Below are 20,191 nucleotides of genomic sequence, written 5' to 3'. Positions count from 1 at the left end.
CATAAATTCACCCCAGTACAGAGATCTGGGCTTAAATCCATTGTTTTTTTGCTCATCATGCGATTCCAGTTTGGACCCAGCCATATGCAAATCAGTCTTGACCCTGCGTCCAATGGGAACAGTCCCGCCCGAACTGCCAAGCCAGGTCCTCGCTGGACTGGAAACAAGCAACCTAGGAACAGTTTCCGGCTTTCAGCCCTCATCAGCCAGGATAGCTTGACTCCAGTGGCATGGAGAACACGGGACCCACGTCAGGGCATACCCGTCCCACTCAGGGTGACAAATGCAAAAAGCACAATTGATGGACAGAATGCAGAACAATGTCATACATTCACCCCAGTACAGAGATCTGGGCCTAAATCCATAGATATTTTGCTAACCATGCCAGTCCAGTTTGAATCCAAGACATATGCAAATCAGTCTTGACCCTGGGCCCAATGGGAACAGTCCAGCCCGAACTGCCAGCTCACCAATTATATGGGGGAATGGGCCACCCATCCATTGAACATTACACCCTCACATTGCACATCTTTCAACTTTCCTATTTGTTACCAGGAATCAAGGATACTCCACTATGTGTATACATAGAGCGCCACCTTTTATATTTAGATTCAGGTCTTTCTATTTTGTGTGGTAGCGGCACTAGTCGTTTTGACCCCAAAAACCCAATTTTATCAGCTATGCATAAATCCTGGAAAAGGGGATATTGTTTACTAGATTCAAACCCACGTATCGACAACAAAGCTCCCTTGTAGAATAATTCAGGTAAACGTATTAATGGTCCTACTTTATCGTGGCCTCTGTGGCAAGCAGTAGGCATTTACTCTCCAGACCAACTTCTTCATAATGGCGACTTCAAATCATTCTCACAATTAAGGGAGGAATTTAATCTTCCTAGACAACAGTCTTTCAAATACCTTCAACTCCAACAGTGTTTGAAGAAATATTTGGGATAACCCCCTTGGTCGTTTCAAATCTCTCCAATATTATCCTATCCAAAAACATGGGGGAAACATAAAGGAATGACTTCTGGCCTTTTTAAAACCTTCATATTTCACCTCTTTTCATAACCCCTCTCTCATAATATTCAGTTTAAATGGCAATCTCGTTTATCAAACTCTTATTCAGCTAATGAATGGGAACAGATATTGGTGGGTCTACATAAAGGAGTCCATGAAGCAAGGCTCACATTTTTTTTGTTTAAAATACTCCATGATTGGCATTGGTCGCCAGTCAAATTGCATAAAGCTGGCCTACTTTTGCATGCTGCTTGTTCAAGATGCTCCAATTCTGGCTGTGACAAAACTCACATTATTTGTGATAGCCCAAGTATACAACCTTTTTAGAACTATGCTGGTAAAATCTTGCATTCCATAATACCCTTGCATATACCACTCACAACTGCCAATATTCTCTTACATGATTTTTCTCTAAACCACAACACTGTCTTTTCCACACTGCTTTGGCTACAGCTAAAATATCTATTCTACGTCATTGGAAATCATCATCCCCGCCCTCACAGGAAGAATGGTAAGTAGCCATGATACGCACGGCTTCACATGAACGAACGATCTATAACCTTCAGGATCAAACTGACATATTTCTCCAGACCTGGTCACCTTTCCTAAAAGCAAAAGCTGATGATATTACTAACTCTTCTGTTCCTCTCACTGAACCCAATCAAGGAGACTAACTCATTGCTCTACATCTTTGTTTATTAAGTCTTTCATATTATTACTTGCTTTGTCTCTTTCACTTTGCCCATATTCTTTTCTCATTTCTTTTCCTCTCCTTTATTTTCTACCCCACCTTTCCGTGCTCTGGCTCCAATCCTCCACAGTACCAACACACTGCTCCTTAAGCCGAAGAAATTTAAAAAACTGAAAACATACAATAGCACAATCTCTGACATTGCTCCGAAAATCTGGAACTCCTTACCAACTGAAATAAGACTAACGGCCAGATTCATCATGGTCCCGATTTGCGAGTCCTCAATAGCAAATATTAAGGAATCGCTATTAAGGACTCGCAAATCGGGATTCATGTAGGAATCGCAATAGAATTTGCGATTCCTACTGATTCCTTATTTGCGATTAGCTAATTGCCAATCGCAAATAAGGAATGACTCCCCATTCATTCCTATGGGCTTAAAGGCCCATAGGAATGAATGGGGAGTCATTCCTTATTTGCGATTGGCAATTAGCTAATTGCAAATAAGGAAGCGATTCCAAGGGTGCCAGGGGTGTCTAAAGGACACCCTGTAGCACCCCTGTAATGCAATCTACATTGGTGTTGCGCACACACATGTCCAAAGGACATGTGTGTGTGTAACATGCAACTTAGAAAAATGCTTTTAAAAGCATTTTTCTAAGTTTACGCTATTTACCACGAGGTTTGACCTCGCGGTAAATAGCGGCCAAAAATTGTGATTTCACAATTTTAAAATGGATCATGAATTGCATTTAAGGAATCTCAAATAGAGATTCCTTAAATGCAATTCCTCGCAAATGTGCGAATTCTTAATTAGCGAATTTTGCATTTGGGATGATGAATCCCAAATGCAAAAATTGCACTCGCAAAGGGCCAGATTCTCAGAATCTGGCCCTTTGCGAGTGCAATTTAGCTTGATGAATAAGCCTGTAATTCCCTCAACACTTGCATTCAAAAGGTAGGTTAAGGACCTCCTAATGAACAACGCGCCAAACCAGAAGGTTTTCTCCTACTGCCTCAGAACCTGTTTAGCTGTTCAAGCTACTCACTGACATTTCTTACTGCCACTTTGTCATTTTGATCCTGCTGTATTTTGCTTTTCTTTTTCCTGTTGTATATTGTTTCTCTTTCGTTCTTTTTGCCCACAGCTATCATCCTTTGTCTCCCGCAACCCATATGTGAAGCGCTCTGATACCCGCTTGGATCATGTTCTCGCTATACAAAACTTTTAAAATAAATAAATAAATAAATTCTCTTCTCCTTTTCTCTTCCTTGCATTATTTATCTATTTTCTCCTAAATCTACTTTGTCTTAAACATTTGCAAGGTGAGTATTTTTCTATGATAACACATTTCTCTATGATTATTATGATGATGTCATGTATCGCCACTGCCTCATATTTATCTTTCATATATTCATATTTCATCAATTAATAATATATGCTGAATCATTTTATTTATGTCATTTACATATTTATTAATTATTACCTTTTCTTGCATTCTTCTCCTCTCCCCTCCCCTGTTTGCTCTCTTCTTCCTCTTTGCTTGTTCACTATTTATCTATTTAATTATTTATTCACAGTATGCCTATTTATATATTCCATATTTATATGCTTTTATTCATCAATCAATGTCAGGTATCCATTATTTCCTTTTATCCTCATAGAACTTCTTATTTATTTATTAACAATTTATTACTGCCTCCTTATTCTTGTTCTCGTGATGTATTTTCATTGTAAATTCAATAAAAATTTTCAACACCAAATGGTATTTAAAAAAAGGTTTGTTTATGTACAGGATGGTACACCTTCCTGTATATAAACAAACCATGGCACTTTGCTTTTTCCATGTGTGCTGCACAAGGCAGCACACATGGAAAAAGCAAAATAGAGGAGAAACAATGCATTTCTCCTCATTTGGCCTCCTAAAGACCAGGGTTTTCCTGGTCTTACATTTGGCGCTGCCTCCTATGTATGCCACCTTTGTACATAGGGGGCAGCGTCAAATATAATAGGTGTTGCAGTTTAACGCCCACCACAGCACCCACTGCACTCACCTTTAACGCTTAACATAGCGTGAAAGGGTGCCTTATGTACAACGCAGCGTTAAGCCACGCTAAGTGGCTTAACTCTTCCTTGTACATAATGTAAGGCCCCTATCACCACGGGAACGTCACAAAAGTTGGCTTTCCCATGGCGATAGGGGCTTGTACATATGCCATATAGTTTGTCTCCAAATCAAAGGTCTAAATCTTTCCAGAGCCGGCTCATGAACTCACTTTCGGTCGGGTGCAAATGGGTGGGTGTTGCAATGTTTCCTTACATTAGTGGCTCTAAGAAACTGACAGCAAATCTGGTGAAAAATCTCTGGCGGTCCAACATCATTAGCATCATAAATCAGTCTAGACTCTGCTGATTTAGTTTGTACAAAATCAATCCACCAAATTTTAAGCATGGGCGAATTTTGCAAATATGGCGTTCGCGAATTTGCGTATTTGCGAACTCGCAATCCGCAAAATCCGCGAATTCTCGCAAATTTGCGGATTTTTTTGTTTTTATAGTGTTCGCAAGGGTTTCTGCCAGTTCGCAAGGATTTTGTACCAGTTCGCAATTGCGAACTTACTTGTCGGCACGCAACGGTCGCGACTATGTTGTTTCTACGTCTGGTTCATCATCACAGGTTCACAGCACCCTCTGTTTCAACACTGCCACCCTCTGTTTCACCCATGTCACCCTCTGGTACATCATCATCACTGTAGATTATGGGGGGAAAAGGCAAGCACACCTGCCCTGCTTCAACTGACATGAATTAATTTGGGGTTGATTTATTAATGTGTCACTGTTTTAAAATTCCAGTCTGGCACCTGCTTCCTTATCTGTAATTTGCTTTCTGTTGCAGAGCAATTTTTTTTTCCAGGACCTTTGTGGCCTACTTGTAGCTAGTCTATGATCCGGCTGTGAGGGTCAGAGCAGGGTCATACAATTGTTGCAACTAGCAACTGAACTCTGGAGGGGCCCCAGTCAGGAAGCACTACAGGGAATGATTACTAATGATGAATTTGAACTTTTGCACCTGCTGAGTGCTTTCAGTTTAGCAAAACTCGTTTTTCTGCAGAACAGCAAATGTAATGCCCCAAACAAATTTACTTGTGAAAGTTGATTTCTAATTCAAAAGTGATCCAATGAAAGTCAAAAGGCCTCAAATCCAAAAAAGGGCAGGCAAATGTCAACCTGAGGAGTTATTCTGATAAAAATCATCATTTTCAGAAGGTATATGCTGCTTGCTAGTGGATTTCTTGTGCAGAATTGCAAATTTTGTAATTACCTGAGTGCGAGATTGTTGCTGCCCGCCGCACCTACATGTTCGCAATTGCGAACTTACACCGCACGCCGCAAAATTGTATCACCAAGAAAAAAAAATCCGCTGCGTGCGAATCTGTGGATTTTCGATAAATTCGCGAGCGTTCGCGGATTGCGAATTTACCGAAAATCCGCAAAATCTACGAGCGGAACGGATTTTCCGCCCATGCTTACCAAATTTTCAGTGCACAAATATACTACAAAATTAATGGATTTTGAGCCAAAATGATATAAAACTGTGGATGTACAGCAAAATTCCGAGCACACATTAATAATAATAAAAATGCCTTCTATTTTGTGCCACTTAAATATTGAGCGGACATGGCGTACTTATTCAAAGAAAGTTGACTTGACATGTTGTCATACTCATGAGCTGTAGATGATGCCACAGAGTAATTACAAACACTTCAATTTTTCTCCTAGCATCTAGAAGCAGGGGAGCAAGGTAAGGATAACATTGTTTATTGGAGCAGCGGAATGTGGTGTTTTACGTTGTAGATTATTATGTGGGTTCTGGATAAAATTAGATGTTCCACATTAGAATTAGAATTAGATTTGCAATTCAATATACAAATGCATATATTTTAGATACCAGGATTTGATAGGGAGACGTGGGTGGGAACGTGCAATTAAGATACAAAGTAATATCACACACATCAATCTTCGGTGTTTTACCAGTATACACTTTTATAACAATATAAAGAAGGCACTCATGTTGAAAGAACGTAAAAAGGGAGATGTTTGCAAACGAAAGCACAATATATCCATCTGTTCATTCATTCATTGAACTGGTAGAAATCATGTTTCCGGCTGCAAAATTCCACAAGGAAGTCACTAAATCATATTGAGCACTAGCATATGTTTCAAGATGGGAGCAGACAATAGATGTTTGCTCAGGTTTAGGAGTAAGGGGCCAGATGTGCTAAACCTTTTTTGCGGGCATAAGCACTCTGATTTAGAGTTTGCAACCACAAAAAAGTTATAGCCTCAATTTAGGAGTTTGTTAAATTTTACTGACTCAGTGATTTTGTTACTGGATTACAATTTGGATGCGGTGTGTTTTGAACATCCCTTCCAAATTGAGATTCAGTAGCAGATACATCAATGATTTATGACTGAAATTCCGGTTGCAAACCATTGAAAAGTTACGGACTCCTAAGTTGGGGAGGTAACTTATTTGCAAAAGGGAAAGAGTCCTCTTTGGAGGGTTCAAAAGGGCCCCTTACCTTGGGCATGCCACATCTCCGAGTTGGTGATGTGGCGCTGTGGTAAGCACAATGTAAATGGTTTTATTTATTTTTTACCTTACTTTCCCTATCTTGTAGGCTGCCCCCTTAAGCCCCACCCGCCACGCCCCGTCCCACTGCCCCACCACTATTACCTCTTAGGCTGGCAAGAAATCTCTCTGGTGCCGTGACAACTGTGCCGTCATTTGGAAGTGTTTAACCCTTCACATCTATGCCCAGTAATTGCCCCCCATGTTGCGAGCCCCACATTCTTCAGCCATTTCCCAACACAGCATTGTCTCTAACCAGAGTTTTTTTTTAAATCTTTGTAAAAACGCTTGTTATTGTGGTTAAGATAAATACAGAAAAAGTTAAGCACCATGCCTTTCTCAAAAATTAAACAAAGACATTCTATACGTGCGCACACTCTGTTAATCATGACTAGAAAACAAATGTTTTTAAAAATGTTAGGGTAACCGTGTGTATGCTTTCGATAAATAAACAAATAGGTTTCCATAGCGCGGGCACACTTTTCCAGAAGCGTTTTGAAAAAAGTGTGACCACTTTTACAATGTCTTATTTAAATTGATGGACTAAGCATTGCACTTGACTTTTCTTGTTCGCTATTTGTCTTGAGCATGATAACAAGTGCATGCAAGCAACTGGTTGCCCCAGCCCTGATGGCTTGTCAGATATTTTAGGCTATCCTTTTATTCTCCCAGACATCCGAGAGACATGCATTTAAGTCCAGTGTCTGGTGCCACCAATAACCACTTACCAGAGCTTCAATGCCTGCATAGATTCTTGCCTTTTAAGAAAGCCTGACAAGCAACTGCTTACCTCAGCCCCTATGCACGGTAAACACCGCCCACCCTTCATATTGCAACCCTCTAATTCGACTAGCCATCTCATAGACGTGCAAGTCCAGTATCTTGTGCCACCAGTAACGAATAGGGGTATCTTTACGTTAGCATATCATGACATTTGTATAGACTGGTGTGTAATCATCCTGATATGGGCTATTTACTCTGTGTAGCTCTCATCTATATCTATCCACCATGACACATAATTCCACTACACACATCCACTCCCCACCACACAATTCCACTGTAAGGAATTCCACAGCTAACAATCCCACTCCAACCCTCAGAATTCCTCTCCACACCACATACATCCACTCCACTGCAAACCAAAACACACGAGTAAAAGACATTGTCATTTACAACGCCACTTGCTCTAATTCTCACAAATGATCGACCTATTGCATTGCCAGTGCTTGTTTTTCAAAAGCAGTCACAAAGATGGCAGTTTGGTGACCCTTGCAGTCTACCACCCATGTGCTTGTGGCTAATCAGAGTGAGCCATAATTTGCGACCTACCTAATGAATATCAATTAGGTAGGTCATACTGAGACCCACTGCGAATCGTAACTTCACGAACCAACCTATTAGTACATAAGTCAGTTCACAATATGAGATACTGGCCACAAAAAGATGTTTCAAATTATGACTAACTGCGATTTCTTTTTAAGAGACACTAAGAAAGAGTTCTGTTTTTGTTGTATGCTATAATAATGGCGAATAGACTTTTAAAAACCTTGATTTTATTACAAGAAAGTTTGGAGCGGATGTATGACGGTATGACACGGGCTATTATCACGCGTACCGTTACAACGCGTGTTTTACAACGCAAGTCGTTACCACGACTTGCGCTGTAGGGTGCGGACTTAGGAATAGTTTTTTTTTTATTTTTTTTTGCTGGTCAACCGTTTATTACAAGCCTTCACAATGCACACAGCTATATCGCCTACAACCCTGGGGCCGGCAGCATCAAGGAAGGGCAACAAGTGGGAGTTAGATGTACGGACACAGCCACAATACCGAAAACCCGGGGGTCCGGTGGCGTTCAGTAGCGGAACATCAAGCATATTGTGCGCACATCGGAGGGCAAAATGAGGCAATCTGGACGGTTGGACCTTTTTTTTTGTCAGGAATGCATGCAAGACACTTGACTATTGGATGCATATTTTTCTCCCAAAAGAAAACCAAATAAACAATAAGAGAATAATTACAACATGACATAGCAATTCAGAAGGTGGCACATTCAGTCATCGTCAGTAGAGGTAACCTTCATTGATCCTATTTCGAGACATGGCAGTATAGAAATGAGGACCATCGTCAATGGTGTGTGCCAACCGTGGCCACTCAGGGCCGCACATCCAGTCGGCAGCGCAAACACACTAGCTAACTGGGTATTCCAATCGTAGCAAGACGCCCACCCAGAGAGAGGAGGGGCAGTAAGAAAAAAGGGGGTGGGGGAAGAGGGGCGGACTTAGGAATAGTTTAATTTACTATTCCAACACCAGTCCCCGTGGATAGTAGGGAAGGTGTTGGAATAGTAAATTAACTATTCCTTGTCCTTGAGCGCCCTCCAGCGCAAGTCGTGGTTATGACTTGCGTTGTAAGAGACGCGTCGTAATGGTAGCGTGGGGTAACATCCGCGTCGTAAAGGATGTTCCCCGTTTGGGATAGTTATCCACTGGTATTCTCTACAATAGGGCCTACATATCTAACCCTCGACTTGTCTTGTGCTTGAGCAGGTGAGTGACTTTTGTGGCACAGATTACACCAACCTTGCTGCTGTGGAATCCATTTTGCATGAATATGTGTGCCTACCTAATAGAGGAAATATCACACTTGTCATAGCTGATTGTTGCAAGAACTACTTTAGCACCAACATAGCAGTCAAAAAAATGGACAGATTGGTCAGTTTGAGTTTTGTTTAAGGTCTGGTTGCATACCCTTGGCACCCAGTTTGTTACAAATTCTTTGAAATATCCATAAAGTGGACTTTTGCCCCACACAGATGTGTATTTCTTTCTTGCCTTATGCTATTTTCTGTTTGGTATATCATTCTGCTCCTATCGAGGGCTTTCACTGTGTAGGAAGGTCTATTTTACATCTAAAACGCACAGTCAACGATCACTCTTGTCACAGTCAGTTTTATATCTCATAAATGCATTGTATACAGGACACCTTTTTTTACTGCAGCAGGCACTGTTTTGAATGTTTTGTCATTTTTGCCTTTGTTATGCTACTGCATAGATCATCATCTGTGTTTACCTATAATTTTTGCATTATTTCCAGAACTATTGTCTTGCCAATGCTTCTTGCTTTGGTCACTCAGAGTACATGCCAGTACAAAATTGCATTGCACCATTGAACATTTAGATAATATGGGATCTGATGTACCAAGCTATTTTGCATTTGCAAATACTGCAATTTACAAAATCACTGGGTTTCCACTGGCAAAATGTACTGTGTTATGTATTAAACCCACTTTCCAAGTTATAAAATCATTTTTGACTCGCAAAATGACTTTACCAATCCATACCAAATCATAGTTAGGAAAGGGCATACAATTCAAGCCACCTCCTAATTATGATTCGATATGGTGATCGTCAACGGTTTGCAACTGCAATTGCAGACGTAAAACCTTGATCAGACAACGACATCTCATAGGTGATTGTGCCCGATTCAGAAAGGGGAAGCTGTGCGTAGTGACCTCGGAGTGAACAATGTTCAAAAGGGCCACTGCCTGCCCACCCCAATGTATTCGTAAATAGGAAACTTTTTTTTGTAAAGCAGCACCGGTAGCTCAGTACTCCGGCCTGAGAGTCCGGAGGGTGCCCCTCCCTCCACGTACCGTGCAGGGGCCCCCTCAAGTTTCGTTATGTCAGTGCCTTTAATGGACAGGGGCTGCTTCTACAAAAATATCTTTCCTGTTTGGGAATACAAATACAAGGACAGAGTTTTGCTGTCGTTTGCAGGTGTCCATGTCAACATTTGCAGCCAATCACAGGGGGTCGCAAACTGTGACCTGTGTAATAAATATTCATTAAGCAGTTCCTATGCAACCCCCTCCGAATGTACAAATTGCTAAGTGGCCTGTTAGTACCCAGATCGAATTGCGAATTACATTTTCACTCGCAAACCACACGGTGTGCAAATTACACATTCCTGGTTTGCCAATAGGAAGAGTACACCAGGCCTGTGGTATTCCCCTCTTACTAATAGGACACGACCAGTAGTGACTCCTGGTGGGAGTGCTGCGGGATGGTGGGGCTGTGGGGGGGGGGGGGGGGGGGGGGGGGGGGAGGGGAGAGCAGGGTTGGGGGTAGTAAACTACGGAATACGGCCAAACGGAGGTAAGTAAACAAATAAATAAATAAAACTAATTCTGTTGCTGCTACATCACATTTGGCAATGCAGCGCACGCAATGAAATTCGTTTTATTTATTTGTTTACTTACCTCTGTTGGCCGTATGCCATAGTTTACTACCCCCACCCTGCTACTCCGCCGCCCCACCCCACCGCCCTGCAGCACTCCCACCAGGAGCCGCTACTAGACACAACACGGTTAAAACAGCAGTAGATAATTAAATGAGAATTCATATCAGATATAATAAACTAAAAAATAATAAATTAAAAACTCAGGCATCTATTATGTTTTGATATAGAACTTTTCCAATATTTTAACTTTCAATTTGTTTTTCAGGCGTTTGCTTTAAAAAATATATATGTTTTCTTACCCAGTAGTGTTGCTTTCCCTTCAGTTTACCGCTTTAATTGATAAGTGCAACTTTCTATTAAATGTCTGCATTTCCACATCTTTCTCGGCTTTGTGACAAACACGGATTTATCAGCCTCACATACGCTTTCTTGTGTATTAATCTAGCCAAGCATTATAATTCTTCCTGCATGAAATGGCTTGGACTAGTTCCTTGTACTTAACAATAAGCAGCTCCCCACAACCCCTATTAGAAATGGACGTCTTCGCTTAATGTAACATCTGAAGACAACTGGCATGCAGACAGCACAGTAGCTAGATTCTGCATTCAGTCTCTGGATAAAGTCAATGCTCCGTAGAGCTGCACGAATGATTAAACCTCAAGAAACCAATAATTTATCTAATTCATGGACTAGAAGTATGCTATGATCAAAGGCAGATACATTCTGCTAAATAAAACGTAATCCTACAACGAGAGTATGTGAGTGAATTATTTATAATGCACAGAGGAGAAGCGTTCTGGTAAGCTGGAGTGGACTACTCTCTGATTAGAGTCTGGAAAATAGGCATGTGGAGAGAGCCTGTGATATGCCAGGAGGGTGTTGTAAAACCTTTGACCCTTTTATAGTAAACAGGCAAGCTTGGTGCAGATCCAGGAATGAGTTAGTGGGAGATATAAGATATGGAATTAGGTTTTAGGCGCTCTCATAAGGCCAGTCTCATGAATAGTGTGGTGGATATAATTTTGGCTTCCATCAAGTATGAGAGAAGCTGGTGAAAAACGGGTTTGATGTGCAGAAACAAGTGCAATCAATTGACAGATATACAGCTAATTCCTAAACTTCTTGTAAATGGCTGACTGCATAGGTAAACCTAGAAAGTTGTGTGGTGCACTTCCTCTTTCACCACATATTCAAATTATAATCCTTTCAACAATCAGTGTGCTACACTTGGGGGCATGCTAACTAATTTGCTTCTGGGTCAACAAAATCATAAATACAAGTACATGTACTTGATCCAATGTGCGCAATTTACAAAAGACAAATGACAAATAATCTTCTCACTTTCTTCTATTTCAGTTGTATTTATATCAGTAAGTTATACACTTCATTGTATCATATTTAGTAATCATCCATATTTGCTCACATATGAATAATAACACATACACATATTGTGTGTCTTCACATTACTGCTTTTAACATGATTATATGCTTGCTTCCAACATGCATATATTCTTGTCCTTCAAGCCCAATGCATTTTGGGACCTGTGTCCCTTCATCAGGGGGTAATCTGTAACGATTCAAAGTAACAACACACAGGAGAAGGTTACCATCCTCTATTGTAAATTTGTACTAATGCACTGAAGATATGGTGTGGTTTAGTGATTGCTATCATGCTCTATAGAGTGGGTAGACATGCTCAGTTGTAAACAGATTGTGCTCCAACTATCAATAAACCGTTGTACAACTTGACCTCGTGTTCATTCTCTTATTAAAAACGTGACCATTGTTCTAACACCATGCAATTTTAGGTGCTACACCCTATCACCCATGATATGTTTACTTCCATAAACTGTAGCTATGACTCACTCGATGTTAACCTTTGTGACTCCGCACTCCACTGGGTGGTGCTCTCACTGAAGTCTACAATCCAAAATACAATCCATATTAGATCCCAATCGAGGACTTTTTCCAATGCATAACTTCTAAATCTGACCGAGACTGACCTTATCAATTGCACTCCATGGGTACCGTCAAATGAAATGTAAAGCCGATACTGTTCCCTGAAAAAATCAATGAAACAACACCAAATGGTCAATCTATCTACTTGCTCACTCTAGATTGTCCTCTCTCGATCCGCTCTCTGTTGCGTATTCCCATAACTCCTCTGTAATCAACACCCCTTCCTCACCTGGGCATGTGCTATTTGTCGTATCAACAAGAGTTTGGAAGCCGTTATCTATCCAGTAACCCAATTCTTCACTTCTAGTTTAAAGTACTCTAAAGGAAGTAAACATCAAAGACGGTAGTCATGATCACAAGCAATGCACGAATGATGTCCAGAGGTGATAATAATAATTCTCTTTTTTTTATATATGAAGTTGACAACGTTACTTATTTCAACTAAACAAATTGATTGCATTGCTCTTTAATAATCTTCCTTAATCCAGTCCTTATGTAATGGAAGGCAGTCCAACAAGAAATGCTCAAGGCTAAAACTACTTCCAAAAGGTAAGTCTGTGATTCCTGCCTCATGTTAGATCCTCCAATAGTATGGTCAAAACTATATAGTGTCACCAAACCCTTCCAACCCTCTTATTTTTGTCAGTCTCACATGATTACTGTCTATTTGTGGTCTTCATGGTGAGCGTGATCTGTCCTCCTTTACTATCAATTGGTATTTGGGGATTTCGGTGTAGAGGAGTTGTATATATGAGAGAAAGCGGAGCCTGAAATAAAGTGCTCAGAGGAGCTGGAAAAGGTAGTCCCAACTCAGGGATTCAAATGCTTTATCAATGTCAGCTAGCAAGAGGGCCGCAGGGCGACCAAGTTCTGGGGTCTTCACAATATCTTTATGGACTCGCCTGATGTTGTGTCGGGTGGATCTGTGTGGCATGAAGCCCACTTGGTCAAGATGAACGAGCTCGTGGATATGCGCATGAAGGCTATCTGCGAGCACCTTGCCCAGTAGTTTAGACTAAAAATTTAAAAGAGAAATTGGGCGGTACGAAGAGGGTTCCTCGGGAGCGCACCCAGGTTTGAGGAACACCACAATTTCAGCATGATGCCAGTCCGGGGACAAATGAGTTGTTCCAAGGCTTCATGGAGCACATTAGGGAGGAGTGGACCCAGAAGGGACAGTAAACATCCTTCACAACGCGGTCAAAACACCGCAGTGCCATTACAACGCGTCTTTTACAACGCAAGTCGTTACCACGACTTGTGCTGGAGGGCGCTCTAGACTAAGGAATAGTAGATTTACTATTCCAACACCATCCCTACTGTACATAGGCTGGATTTGGAATAGTAAATCTTACTATTCCTAAGTCCAGCAACCTACAGCGCAAGTCGTGGTAACGACTTGCGTTGTAAAAAATACGTTGTGGTGTACTGCGATCATTTTGATCGCGTTGTAACATCATACATCCAGTAGGGACATAAGAGATTATAGAAATTTACTCCTGAATCCATTGAGACCCAGTACGCGGCAGGGGCGTATGCCTGTCATGGCCCTGCCCATTTCCTCTAATGTGATTGGTGTATTGAGCTGGTCATGGATATGGTCAGCTAGTGCTTTAGGCGGTATATTCATTAGGAATTCTCCAATTTGATCTGATCATATAATGTCCATTTTAGCATATAGGGATGAGTAATAGGATGCAAACGCTTGAGTGACGGAGCCTGGGGAGAACATAGGATCCCTTCTGTGTTTCGCAGCACCGGAGTGGGTGACTGTACTGCCTGACAAAAGGCGCTGCAGCATCTTGCACGATTTATCCCCTCGTTGATAAATTAAATGTTCAGCATTTTCTCCAATTCTAGGATTGCTTCCTGTAGGTTGAATAATAGTGGTGAGGGGTACAGCAGGGGTACAGATGTGGTATATGTCAACAGAGTGCAACTGTAGTTGCGGTCAAAAACCATTGATCTGATAATGACACCTCACAGGTGGTTGTATCTAAATAGTGCAAGTGTTGCTCCCATTCTCAATGTTCTGCATTTTCTCCAATTCCAGGATTGCTTCATGTAGGTTGAATAATAGTGGTGAATGGTACAACGGGGGTACAGATGTGGTATGTATCAACAGTGGGGAACTGTAATTTTGGTCACAAAGCTCTGTGTAATTGTGGTCACAAAGCTCTAATGGAGTCCTGTGGTACTCTGGGGGTACCACAGGGCTCCATCTTAAGCCCACTTTTGTTCAATCTTTATGTGAGACCCCTAACGGAGGTGGCAAAAGGCAGGGGGCTGTCCCTGATGTCGTACGCCAATGACACCCAATTGGTAATTGCCTTTTCAAAAAATGGCTGTGCCAGTTTGGACAAGTTCAAGGAGGATCTCCTGGCCATCTCCGACTGGATGGCGGCAAACTGTTTACAGTTAAATGCCAGTAAATCTGTGATCCTGCTGTTCGGCAAGGATCCGGAGCTATGGTCAGAGCAGTGCTGGCTGGTCCGCCTCAAACCCGCCCCGCTCCCTCAGGAGGCTGTGAAGACCTTGGGCATGTGGTTTGATAATGGACTGATGTTCGAGAAACAAACAAAAGCCGTTGCTGCAGTATGCTTCGGGCTCTTGCGAGGCTTGAGACCCCTGCTTGGTTTTTTCCCTCCTAAAGTTCGCCAGACTATTTTTCAGGCATCCATTCTTTCCAGGTTAGACTTTGGCAATTCTTTATACCTGGGCGCTAATAAAGCCAGCATTAAGCGCCTGCAGAGAGTTCAGAATGCGGCAGCGTGGCTTTTGGTGGCACTACCTAGATCAAGCTCAGTGGCGCATGTGCTCCCTAAACTTCACTGGCTGCCCGTCGAAAAGCGCATTCAGTTTAAGGTGCTGTGTATTTCACACAAGATCTTGACGGACAAGGCCCCATCAGGGCTATCTTGTTTGTTGATGCCCTATGTGCCTGGGCGTTCGATGAGATCTGCCGACCTTGCGCTTGTTTGCGCACCTCGAGTCTGCAGAGCGAGGACCGGGGAAATCTCTTTCCGCTTTTTGGCGTCAAAACTTTGGAACTCGCTCCGGCTCACATTAGAGTTATTCCAAACCTTCTGGTGTTTCGTAAGGCCATAAAGACCTGGCTTTGCCTTATGTCTGATGTTTAATCACTAGGTTGGTCTCTCATGCTCTTGTCTCTGGTTGCGCTGGGACGCCTCGTCACTGAGGCAGCCATGTGTATTACAAATCCATAAATAAATAAATAAATAAATAAATAAAATAAAACATTGATGCGATAACGACACCTCACAGGTGGTCGTATCTGATTCAGAAAGGGGAAGCTGTCCTCATGAGAGATTTTCCCCATTAGGTACTATGGCAGCAACCTGTGAAGTTTTTTCTAATGTGCAATTTTGGGTGACAAATTAATTTTGATTACTAATGATTTGCATGATTAATATAGTCTAACTGATGAATTCTAAATTTTGTACTTGAAGCAATTTTAGTTAGAGATCTAGAAATTGGTTTGTCAATGTATTTTTGCTGTGCCACATTTTTGCGGACAGCATTCTTATTAATATGTATGCTGTTTTGATCTACTGTTCATCTTGCTCCTGCGCATTACCCCTCCCACTCAATGTCCCCCGCATGTCTTCTCTCCACATAGTATTCGTGGAGCACAGGACACTGTGATGCAATTGGTTATTTTTCTTAGAGAGCATGTATTGTGAATTAAACTTTTTCCATGTACTGAAAGAATGGAAAGGGGCGACCAACTCGGTCCCCCCGAACGTATGGCAGAGTGCCTCGATCCCCCCGGGAAGCCATTTTTGGGCGGGAGGCGCGTCTCGGCTGGTATGCCCGAAGCGGCGTAGCCGGGGCGCGCCCGTTCCCGCCCTAGAGTGGGCTGGCCTAGACACTGACGCAGCCAGCCACGCCCTCGGGGCAGGCAGGGGCGGGTATACGCCCGCCCTGAAGACGGATAAAAAGGGACGCAAGACCAGAAGACATCCTCTTGTTCTTGTGCTCTGAAGCTGCACCTCCTCGCTGCACGTGAGCTCGGGACAGAACGAAGAGCCAATTTTGAGCGTTTTGATCTTTCTTTTTTGTCTTCCAGATACTTTGTCGGAGAGATGCCCAAGAAAGGCTCAAAGAGAATGACGACTGACCAGATGGTTCGGGTCCTCGTAAAGGAGATGTCCGAAATAAAGAAGCGGTTGGCGGAGCGAGACGGGGAGGAGGGATCGGGGCGTCCATCGGCTGGGGCAGTTCCTGGAGGGAAGCCCAAGAGGCCAAAAAGGGGACCAGCCGGGGGAGACGTCCCGGTTCCCAGTGCCCCGCTCGAGGCGCCAGCCCCGGTACCGGGGGAGGGGAATCCGATTCCGACATCCGCCGAGGATATGCCTCCCGAGTTGGCGGCACAGCTAGCAGCGTGGTTGGGCGACAGTAGCGAGGGCGCCACGGCTGCCGAGGCACAAGCGCTGATGAAACAGTTACGTGAGAAACGAGATGCAGCCAAGGTGCCCGCGCCGGCTGGGGGGATAGACAAGCCACGAGTGGCGGAAGCAGCGTCCGGTGCAGGTAAGCGGCCATTGCCGATCGCGAGGGATGAGTCAGCACCCTCCCGTAGAGAAAAATTGGGGCAACATGTTCCTTTGACAATAAAGGAAAAGATTTGGGCGGGGGAATATGTGAATATTTTCTCCCTGCTTGTCGATCATTATGAGGTGGAAACTGTCGCCGGCCCGTTTAGTGTACCCCCGGTACAGAATTTTGTCTGTTCTCCTTTAGGGGTGGTCCCCAAGAAGGACCCAGGTGAGTTTCGATTGATTCATAATTTATCAGCTCCTCATGGTCTTTCTGTAAACGATGCAATTGATCCAGAGGTATGTTCGGTGCGGTACGCATCATTCGATGAGGCCGTAGCCATTTTGAATCGCCTGGGGCCCGGGACGCTGATGGCAAAATCAGATATCGAGTCAGCGTTCCGATTGCTCCCGGTACACCCAGACGACCAGTGTCTTCTGGGATTCATGTTTCAAGGTTCATATTACATGGATAAGTGTATGCCGATGGGGTGCTCTATATCGTGTGCATATTTCGAGACTTTCAGTAGTTTTCTGCAATGGGTCTTCACGAAGAAAACGGGTTTCAGCCATGTAATGCATTACCTTGATGACTTTTTGTTCCTTGGGGCCGCCGGGGATGACGAATGCGGCCAGGCCTTGGCTGACTTTTGTGTGTTAATGGGTCAATTTGGAGTGCCATTGGCACCAGGTAAAACTGTGGGTCCCACGACTTGCCTCGAGTTTCTGGGGATTGAGTTGGACTCTAGTGAGGGTTGTTTTCGTTTACCAGCTGCCAAAGTGTTGAAATTCAGGGCAGCCCTGCAAGTATGTATAAATGCATCTAAAGTTACGCTGCATCAATTGCAGCAACTGGTGGGGAAGTTGAATTTTGCCCTGAGGGTGATCCCAATGGCCCGCCCCTTTTCCCGTTCAATTGCTCAAGCGATGGTCGGCCTTAAGGAGGGTCATCATCGCACGAGACTATCGGCTGAGGTCCGCCAGGACATGCGTATTTGGTTAGCATTTCTGGCGGACTTCAATGGTCGAGTCGTCTGGAACAAACCAGCCGTGTCCTCTGATGAGCTTGGTCTATGGACAGATTCAGCAGGAAGCATGGGCTTCGGCGCCATTTTCGGCACAAAATGGTCGGCACAAAGATGGCCGACATGGTGGCATGAAGAGGGGCTGACGAGTAATATTGCTTTCCTTGAACTGTTTCCCATTTTGGTGGCCCTCAGAACCTGGCCCGAAGGGTTCAAAGATCATTCTGTCATATTTTGGTCAGACAATATGACCGTTGTGGAATGCATCAACAGTCAGGCAGCACGTTGTAAAATGATATTAAGGCTGCTCAAAGAAATTGTCTTACTGTGTATGCAACTGAACGTGATATTCAGAGCAAAACATGTCCCAGGGGTGTTGAATCAGGCAGCTGATGCACTGTCTCGTTTTCAAATGCAGGCTTTCTCGGGTTTCCTTCCCTCAGCGGACCCAGAACCGGCACCTTTTCCCGAAGCTCTTTGGTCTCTCGGTGCCCCGAACTTCGTCACCTCGTGGGAGAAAGTCTAGCACCAAGGACGAGGAAGGCATATGAAGGGGCGTTTAGGGCTTATTTAGCCTTTTTAGGGACCGAGAGAGAGGGGCTTTGGGGCTATGAGGAATGGGTAGTACATTTTCTGATGTTCTTGCGTAGGGCTGGGAAGTCAGTGGCTACGGCCCAGAGGCATCGTGCTGCCATTTCCTTTGTTGCCAGGGCACACAATATCCAGGACCCGACAGCGTCTTTCGTGGTAAAAAAAGCGCTGCGTGGGTGGCAACGCCTTGAGGGTCGCAGAGTAGATGAGAGGCGCCCGATAGGTCTGGATAGGTTGTCCCAGTTGCTGGACGCACTCCCCGCCACATGCTCGTCTCAGTTTGAGACGTTTTTATTCCGAGCTGCTTTTACGCTTGCATTCCACGGGGCAATGAGGATAAGTGAATTAGTAGCGAGGAACAAACAGGATGTGGTGGGGGGGTTGTGTCAAGAACACGTTCAGATCAGGGGCGAGACATTGACTGTCTCCTTTGTCAGGTCCAAGACCGATCAAGATGGGATGGGTGACTGCATAATCATTCGCAGGATTCCTGGGTCCTCCATGTGTCCGGTAAAGTGTTTAGAAGATTACCTAGCACGAAGGGTGGCATCATGGGCGGGGACTTTGTTGAGACACGCGGACGCCACCCCACTGACGAAGTTTCAGTTTCAGCGGGTGCTTGCGATGTCAATTACCGCAGCGGGCTTGGACCCGGGCGAGTTCGGGACCCATTCCTTTCGGATAGGGGCTGCCACTGAAGCTACAGCCAGGGGTCTTAATGTTGAGCAAGTAAAACGAGTGGGGCGTTGGTCCTCCAATTGCTAGAAGAGGTATGTACGGTTGCACATGTTGTAAAGCTGTAACGATGTACTCACGCCTCTTGTTTTTTGTTTGGTTTTCAGTTGCGCAAGCCTACGAGGCAGGGCGGACTATGCAGTCGACCCAACACCGGGCCAGCGGTCAGACATCACCGGCTGTGAAAAAGGAGGTGTGGGTCGTGGGCCACTCATACGTGAGGCGTGCCGCAGACGTATTCGAAGCAGGTGACATGATTCACGTAGCCTGGGAATACGGGTACAGGGTGTCCTTCTACGGAAGGGGCGGTCTCTGTATTGACCAGTTTCAAGCATTCTTTGAGGGTTTGTTAGCGCGGACGAGGTCACCGCCGTCTATAGTCATAGTACATTTGGGGGGCAATGATTTGGTCACCACCGGTAGACGACTTCTCCTAGAGGCAATGCTTTCCACTGTAAGTTGGTTGGCGAGGAAAGTTCCGGGGTGCATAATCGCGTGGTCTCATATGATTCCACGAAAAGTGTGGCGGGGGGCTATCTCGATTCCTGCTTTGAACCATTCTGTTAGAAAACTTAATAACAAAGTGAGTAGGTTGTTCCGTTCCAAGACATTGCATTCTATCTCGCATGGTTGTATCAATGATGACAGTATGTATTTGGGGGATGGTGTGCATTTGTCTCGGGTGGGGAATGAGTTACTCATAGGAGACTTCTTAGCATGGTTAAAAACGTTGAAG

The sequence above is a fragment of the Lissotriton vulgaris genome, chromosome 3_1 (assembly GCF_964263255.1).
Source record: "Lissotriton vulgaris chromosome 3_1, aLisVul1.2, whole genome shotgun sequence".
In the NCBI taxonomy this organism is placed as follows: Eukaryota; Metazoa; Chordata; class Amphibia; order Caudata; family Salamandridae; genus Lissotriton; species Lissotriton vulgaris.
The sequence above is the reverse complement of the archived record's forward strand: the minus strand, read 5'-3'. Positions refer to the sequence as shown.